An 8233-nucleotide genomic window follows, 5' to 3' on the forward strand; every position below is an offset into this window, starting at 1 on the left:
TCATACTCATAATATAGGCCAGTATTTCTCACGTGAGGAATTGCATCAGGATCTCCTGGGGTTAAGGTTGCCTGTTAAAAGTGAAGCTCCAAGATCCTCAGCAGACTTGAGTGACTCAGAACCTCTGGTGGAGCCCTGGAGTCTGAATTTTAATGAGTGTCAGGGATGACTCCAATTCCTGGTAAAATTGGGGAAAACCTGATATAAGAAACAAACAAAAAAGCTGAGATACTAAGAACATACTTTTAGAGCTAATGGTTTCTCTATTTACAATTTTTTTCTATTTTTTATTTTAAAAACTGAAATGAATTTTAACACAGAAAATGAAGACAGCATTTTGCAAATTTATGGCTCAGAGGGATATCTCTATTTGAGGAAATCAGCGTGCTACACTTTGAGAGATGAAATGTTACAGAGTGTACTCCAAAATTTTAAAATTAAATTAAAAAAACAACAATGGTTGCCAAGGTAATGCAGGTCAGGGATCAAAGGAGAAGGGTCACTCATTATTAAGAAGAAATCCAAAAAGCTAGCTGCATCATGATCTCTCATTAGTGTTCCAATGGAGCCTCTTTGGGGCGGGGGGTGGTAAACTTGAACATTTTGGCAGACATTCAAGGGCTTTTTCAGTGAAAAGATTTTTACATGACTACTATTGCTATTCCCATGAACATCTTCTAGAGGAGGCAGTGTTGAAAGCATAGTAGATGCTAGTTCCGCAGAACGTGCTTTGGGAAACACTCTTCTGGCCTGTTTTTGGCAGCCATTTTCCCTCTGTGCATCACATCCTCCTCCTCTGGTGACCTGACCACTGAGTGCATACCTCCTACTGCCACCTTCAGGTTTCTGTATTTTTTATAGCTCGAGATGCTAGCTAGCTAAGCTACTCAGATTCTCGGGGCCAGTTTATTCATTTGTAAAATGGAAACCAGTTTCAGTCTCACATTGTTGTACTGAACAGTGCTGCATGGAAAACATTTCATAAATTGGAAATGGCTCTGTGATAGATTTTAAAAATGGCCAGCCCTGGCCGCTGTGGCTCAGTTAGTTAGAGCCTCACCTGTATACCCAAGGGTTATGGGTTCGATGCCTGGTCAGAGCACATACCTGGGTTTTGGGTTCAGTCCTTGGTCAGGGCATGTGCAGGAAGCAACCAATGGATCTCTCTCTCTCTCTCTCTCTTCCCCTCCCCCCCTTCCTCTCTCTAAGATCAGTAACAAAAAGGAAAACAACCAAAAATGCTCCTCCATCCACTACTCCACACCCTTGCAATATTGATGTTGCAGGTCTTCCCATCAGGATGTGGGTAGTACTTTCCTCCATTCCTTGCATCTGGGCCATGTGACTTGCTTTGGCCAATGGGGCAATAGCCAACATGGCCCAGGCAGAAGCTTAAAACAGCCCTTGCATATTGGGGGGTCTGCCCTATTGCTATGCTTGGGATCCTAAGACAACCATGTGATTAAGTCTCAACTAGCCTTCTGGAAGACCAGACACCATATGAAGAACCACAGTCAGCCAGCTGCCAGACAACAGCCAGCCAACTGCCAGCCACATAAGTGAGACTGTTCTGAAGACTCGTGAAGGAAACCAGCAGAAATCAGTAGAGCCAGCTGAGAGCAGAACTGCCTATGCAGCCCACCAAATTGTGAGCTAAATAAATGACCACCGGTTTTGGAAAGGTTTGTTTTTATGTAGCAAAAGCTAACTGATACAGGCTCTATGCACATGCTACTGGTTGTGTTGTTTAGTGTTTTGAGCATGGCTTCTGTGGTTTTCTAAGATGCTACTCAAGAAGGGCAGACCACAGATGAACACACATTATTGTGCAAACTTCCAGTCAAGTAAATTCATCACCTGGGTACAATGTCCACCAGAATTCATTGCAGTTTTTAAAATAAAAATAGACTGGAATTGGCAAGGGGCTGAGATTAAAGAAACCCTCCCGATCCCCACCTCTCATTGTTTCCAGAAAGGCAGTTCAGCAGCCTTGTGCAGATGAACATACGACCTAAATCTTCTCCAAGCTGATTGTCAATAATAATCTTCTGGCTCCACAAATGCATGTCTAATCCGCTGCAGACCTTCCCATGTGCACTCTTTCAACGTCCTGCTGCTGGCACCAAGATAAATGGCTTCATCAAAGGCAGCCATGGAGGCTTGCAACCTGTTGAGGCAGAAAAGCTTCCTGGGGGATCAGAAACATCCTAATGCCCAAATCAAGCACCCTCACTGCCATATGAAGCATTACTGCGCACAATACATGAAATAAAACTGCAACGGTGAACAGGGCAGGATTGTGCTACCCAGGCTCACCCCAGGAGCCTTTACACTGTGATTAAATTCCTTTGATAGGCATTTTCAAAGCGTGCTGTTCCTCTTGCTAAACATGTTTGGCAAAAGAAGACTCATCATCTGGAAACATTATCTGAGGAGCCCTCATTTAGTGGCACATGATATGAGGGTTCTCTATCAAATCCATATTCTCCAACCTGAAAAGTGAGTATAAAACCAAATTTTTTTTTAATCCTCACCCGTGGATGTTTTTTCCATTGATTTTTAGAGAGTGGAAGAGAGAGGGAGAGACAGACAGAAACACTCATGTGAGAGAGACACATCGATTGGTTGCCTCCCTGATGCCCCTGACCACAGCTGGGAGCCTGCAATTGAGGTACTTGAGGTACATGCTCTTGACTGGAATCGAACCCGGGACCCTTCGGTCCGCAGGTTGACACTCAATTCACTGAGCCAAACTGGCTAGGGCTAAAACCGAGAATTTTTTAAAACTTCCTTTTCTTGCCCCAAGAGATTTCAAGACTATGCAATGAATGAATACAGCCATTTTACCATTCATTAGACATACAGCAAATTGCAACTCGCTCTAGGAGTGACTATTTGCAGGGCTGTTGCACTATATTCAAATCACATTCTCCTTCTGCACCCCTCCACACACACACGTTATGAAGTGGTGATGGTGGTGCTATTTTTGGTGGAGGATGACCACATCACCCATTTTCTTAAATCTGTCTCCAAGCTGTAACGAGTCAGGGGCACACCTCCAAATGCTACTGGCTACCCCAAAGTAAGTCTCAGGCACCTTCTTATTATTATACACGGGCTCAAATGTAGTCATTCACACTGAAGAATTTCAAATGTCTTTTTGAAAGCTAAACAGACTGTCTGGATATAATTTACAATGTTAAGCTTCATTCAAGAAATCAAAATTAGACCATTTAAGAGCACCATTAACTCAATTAATATGAGTTCTAGAGCCAGGAATCTTACTGGAAATGTTCTCATACTAGATCAACTGCCACTGAACTGTAGTTAACCGACAATAAGCTTTTATTTGGCCCAAAGATAATAAAAACTAAATGAAGTGGTGCTAGGAATGTTTAGGTGCTGGATACAGTCCTTGGTTGAGAGCGGTCCAGGCACCAAATAATGGAGGAACTGACTCAAGAAAAAAATTTATTTTACTGTGATTTCTTTATTCCCCACACTGGGGATTGAGCCTGCAACCCCAGTAAAGAATAAAGAAAAAATAAAGAAAAAGGAAACCATCAAATGGAGAGGGAGAGGGAGGGGGAGAGGAGGGAGGGAGGGAGGGAGGGGGAGAGAGAGAGAGAGAGAGAGAGAGAGAGAGAGAGAGAGAGAGAGAGAGAGAGAGAGAATAATTGAAGACATAAGCATGGATGAGCTCACCCAAGGACATTTATAGAATAACAACAGAACATTGCCAAGGACACAAATAACTTCAAGGACCACTAATATTAAAGGTACAGGCTGGCCCTGGCCTGTGTGGTTTAGTTGGTTGAAGCATCATCCCATGCACCAAAGGGTTCGATTCCCGGTCAGGGCACATGCCCGGATTGCAGGTTCCATTCCCAATTGGGGTGCGTATGGGAGGCAATCGATCGATGTTTCTGTCTCTCTCCCTCTCCCTTCATTTTTCTCTCTCAAATCAATAAAAGCATATCCTTGGGTGAGGATTTTTTAAAAAAATACAGTTTGGGCAGGAGACTGAGAAGGAGTGGCCAGAAAAACAGGAGGAAAAACTGGAGATGTCTATATCAGCAAACCAAAGGAAAAGAGTCTTTTAACACAAAGAGGATACCAAGAGAGCAAGTAAGACATGAAGGGAAGGGACTTAATGGGATTTAACAATAAGAAAAATTACTGGTGCCTGACCAGCATGGCTCAGTGGTTGAGCATTGACCAATGAACCAGGAGGTCACGGTTCGATTCTCAGTCATGGCACATGCCCGGGTTGTGGGCTCGATCCCTAGTGAGGCAACCGATCAATGATTCTCTCTCATCATTGATGTTTCTCTCTCTCTCTCTCTCTCTCTCTCTCTCTCTCTCTCTCTCCCTTCCTCTCTAAAATAAAATTTTAGAATAATATATATTATAGAGAAAAATATATATTATAGAGAAAAATATATTTTAAAAAATAAAAAATAAATTATTGGTGACTTTGGCCAGGGCAGTTTTCATGGTGTGATGAGGACGGATGTGAGGCCGCAGTAGGTCAAGGAGTTCATAGCAGGTAGTGAGTGGAGAATGGTGTGGAAGAAACATGAAGAGCCAGGTGAGGACATGCCCCAGCTCCCAACCTGCTACTCTGCGAGTGAGAGATGGATCACCTCCAGCTGACAGACCCACAAGGAACAGGGACAGGAGTTGCAAATGGTCCAATAGAAATGGTGCAGTATGAGTGGAGAGGAAAGAAAACTGGAAGGATTCATACATCATAGCGGACAGGGACCAGAGAAAACTGGCATGGAGGGTTGGGCTGGCTACAAAGTTTTCAACAGAATTTACTCCAGTTTTCTTCTGGTGGCTGGGAGGGGTTTAGAGCCAGCTGCCCTGGCACCTAGACATCTAGCAGATGAGGTCTGTTACCTGCATTTAGTTTGAAGCGCATGAAATTGCTACTATTCCCTATATTTTAAAAAAGATTTTTAAATTAAATTTTAGAGAGAGAGGAAGGGAGAGAAACATCGATGTGAGAGTGGAACATCGGTCAGCTGCCTCCTGCATGACTCCCCTTACCCCCAACCCCCCACTGGGGATGGAGCCCACAACCTGGGCATGTGCCCTGACCTGGCAACCTTTCAGCGCACAGGGTGATGCCCAACCGAGTCACACTGGCCAGGGCTCGTCACTGTTTTTGTCCTACAAAAATGGCAATGTCACATGGTTCAACCTAAGAGTATCTGCATACTAAGGGAATGCTTTTCTCTTAACAGTGTTCTGGGATTAAGGGGCGACCACTTTCTGCTAATTTAAGATCTCAATAGATGAAGCCCCAAGTGGAGATGGTAGCCCCGGTGTCCTTCATTACCACAGCAGGGAGCGCTCATCACTAGCATCATACCAGGTTCTGGTACCCATGGTGTTAAACAGCAGGCTCATGGGAGAGGAATGCATGCTAAGGTCCCAAGGACAGACATCAAGTTGGAGCCCAGAGGTGAGAGAATGAATGATCCAGCTGGGGCTGTTGGGACCAAAACAAAAGGGCTGTATGCGACTTGAGAACAGAGATGGGGAACGAATGAGTGCAGGTCTGAGTAGGAGCAAAGAAACAGGTGACAGGAAGCTGCAGAGAAGGAGATCAAAAGAAGAAAAGCAAAAGAGAAACAAAGGTAAAACCTCAGCAAGTGCCTTTTATCAGAAACAGCATCTTCTTTTCCCTAGGAAAGGAAGTGCTGCCTCCCCCAAAACCAATTATAGTGGCAGGAGAGGGAAGGCATGGCACACAATCAGGAGAGAAAAATGACTGTAAAGCACTTTGCAAAAAGAAAGAGTTATATAAAGTCCCAATAATAATAAATCACCTTGCCTGAGGTATGAAAACCTTAAAATAACCTGCAAAATCAAAACGTGGAGGAGAAGCAGAAGGCCTCGATGAGCTTCCAGAAGGTTTGTACGCTTGCTTTAACTTCCTCCCCCTCAACATTGCCAGCCACATTCTTTAAGAGCAGACCTCAGTCAAGTGCTCAGATGGAAGTGGGGCCTAGCCTCTGTTTAAACCTGCCTTCCCCAACCCCCTCCCTCAGAGGAATGCACACACATGGGGAATCTCTTTCCTGAATCTGGCATCTGCCTTCTTGAATACTGATGCACCTGTTTTGTGACGGTTTCCTTTTCTTCTTTTTGTTCTATAAAAAGAGAGAGATCGAAAAAAAGAATCTTCATTCCTGGAAAAAAAAAAGAAAGAAAGAAAAATAGGTCTTTCTGGATTCTCAGTATTGGAGCTCTGTTCTTTATATATCTACTTGTTCCATTGTTAAATAAACCCACATATTTAAGGCTGACACATTCTCTTAACTAATGCCTTGTCAGGCCCATGTGCCTGGCTAAAAAAAGGACCTTGGTGACTGCTGTTTCCATTTTTTCCCCAAAAGAAATAATTTGATTATTTTTATCCTGTTTCTCTCTACCACTCAGAAGAAAATGCTTATCTTTTCACAGAAACCACTTTTAAATTAGCTGAATGCTCAAGCATGGACACGACAGAAAGTTTTCTTTAAAAATATGTATGTCACACACATATACTCACTGCTCTGTGAAAATTAGCTTTCCATTTGGCGTAGATGCTCTTCTGCAGTGAAAGGGTTTCCTGTTCAACCTCTTACAAGATCATTGCATCCCTATATCTTACTTTATTCAGATCTGACTATCCCCCAGAAAATGGACAATTTAATAAAAGAGGATGATATGAATCACCCAGGGACAATTTGCATTATCTGTAGATAATTCATTATGGACATATTTCTAGTAAGATCCTGAAATCAGCAGGGCTCCTTAATCAGAGATTTTCAAATTTGGTCTGTAATAACTGAAGACTTGACCCATAAATCAGCAAATAGACCAGCAGGCTCGCCACATGCTTCACATTTCTTCTTGGGAGAAAAGGACAGTTATCCTGAGGCCACAGAAGAAGGGAAAAATGGACATGAAAAGACGCGGGGACTTTATAGCAAAGTATAACAAATTGCAGCATTATCTTAAAAGTGAGCTCGTGAAAAGAAGACAATGAAAACATTTGAAATCAAGTTAGCTGTTGTATACAGAGAGAGAGGTTTTAAATGTTTACAGGAACAATTTTGTCAACCAGCCCTGCCTCCCGTTTCTAATAAGATTGTCCTGAACTTGAACATTTCTTTCATGTTACCAGTTTTACAAATTAAATTTCTAATATGGAAGACATGGGTAATGAGGCCAACTGTAAGAATGAAAAGATCTAGTCATAGACTTGGAACAGAGGGTGAAGGGATTAGCCAAAGAACATATATGCATAACCCATAGGTACAGACAACAGTGTGGTGTTAGCCAGAGGGAAGGGGAGGGAAGGACTGGGTGGAGGTGGGCAAGGGGGACAGATAAGGACATCTGTAAGGGGGGAAGATAAGTCAACAATCAAATACAGTTTTTAAAAAAGAATTATGTTATTGCTAGTATATCCTATTTTAAAGTTCACCATATGTATTATTTAATAAAGATCACTAGGTTTTTCTTATGGGAATTTCATGTGGTTTTTATGAATTTAGTATATAAACTTAGATAACTGATTCCATTTACTTTTTATTTGTAAAGAAAGAAAAGTATTGCCCTAGCTTGTTTGGCTCAGTGGATAGAGCATCGGCCTGAAGGGTCCCAGGTTCGATTCTGGTCAGGGGCACATGCCTGGATTGCTGGCTCGATCCCCAGTAGAGGGCATGCAGGAGGCAGCCGATCAATGATTCTCATCATTGATGTTTCTCTCTCTCCCTCTCCCTTTCTCTCTGAAATCAATAAAAAAAATATTAAAGAAAGAAAAGTATGAAAGAAAAATAAAGCTATACACGGGGACAAATGTTAAATAGAATATTTTGGTAATCATTTTGCAATATATACAAATATTGAATCATGATGTTGCACACCTAAAACTAATATAACGTTATATGTCAGCTATACCTCAATAAAAAATAAGGACTTGTATTTTAATCAGTACAAGTAATGTTAATAAAAGGATCAAGTTTATCTTCTATTTCTGGTATCTTTCCTTACCCGACTTCACTGGAACCTCTCGGTTATTATGCTGCCCACTTCCTATTCTTCAGCTTTAATTTCCTCCACCTCCCATAGCAAAGAGCTGCACACTATTAAGGACGCAATATTGATCTCATAGTGCAGTGTGAGGCTAGCAAGAACTCCATGGGATAAAGCCCCAGAAGACTGGGGTTCA

The 8233-nt window shown here is 42.3% G+C and overlaps 1 pseudogene; it reads right to left on the minus strand.

Moving 5' to 3' along the window:
* Window positions 1-538: 538 nt before the first annotated feature.
* LOC132223892 (calmodulin-binding transcription activator 1-like) lies at window positions 539-787 on the minus strand (annotated as a pseudogene).
* Window positions 788-8233: the final 7446 nt, after the last annotated feature.

The sequence above is a fragment of the Myotis daubentonii genome, chromosome X, assembly GCF_963259705.1.
Source record: "Myotis daubentonii chromosome X, mMyoDau2.1, whole genome shotgun sequence".
Taxonomy (NCBI): domain Eukaryota; kingdom Metazoa; phylum Chordata; class Mammalia; order Chiroptera; family Vespertilionidae; genus Myotis; species Myotis daubentonii.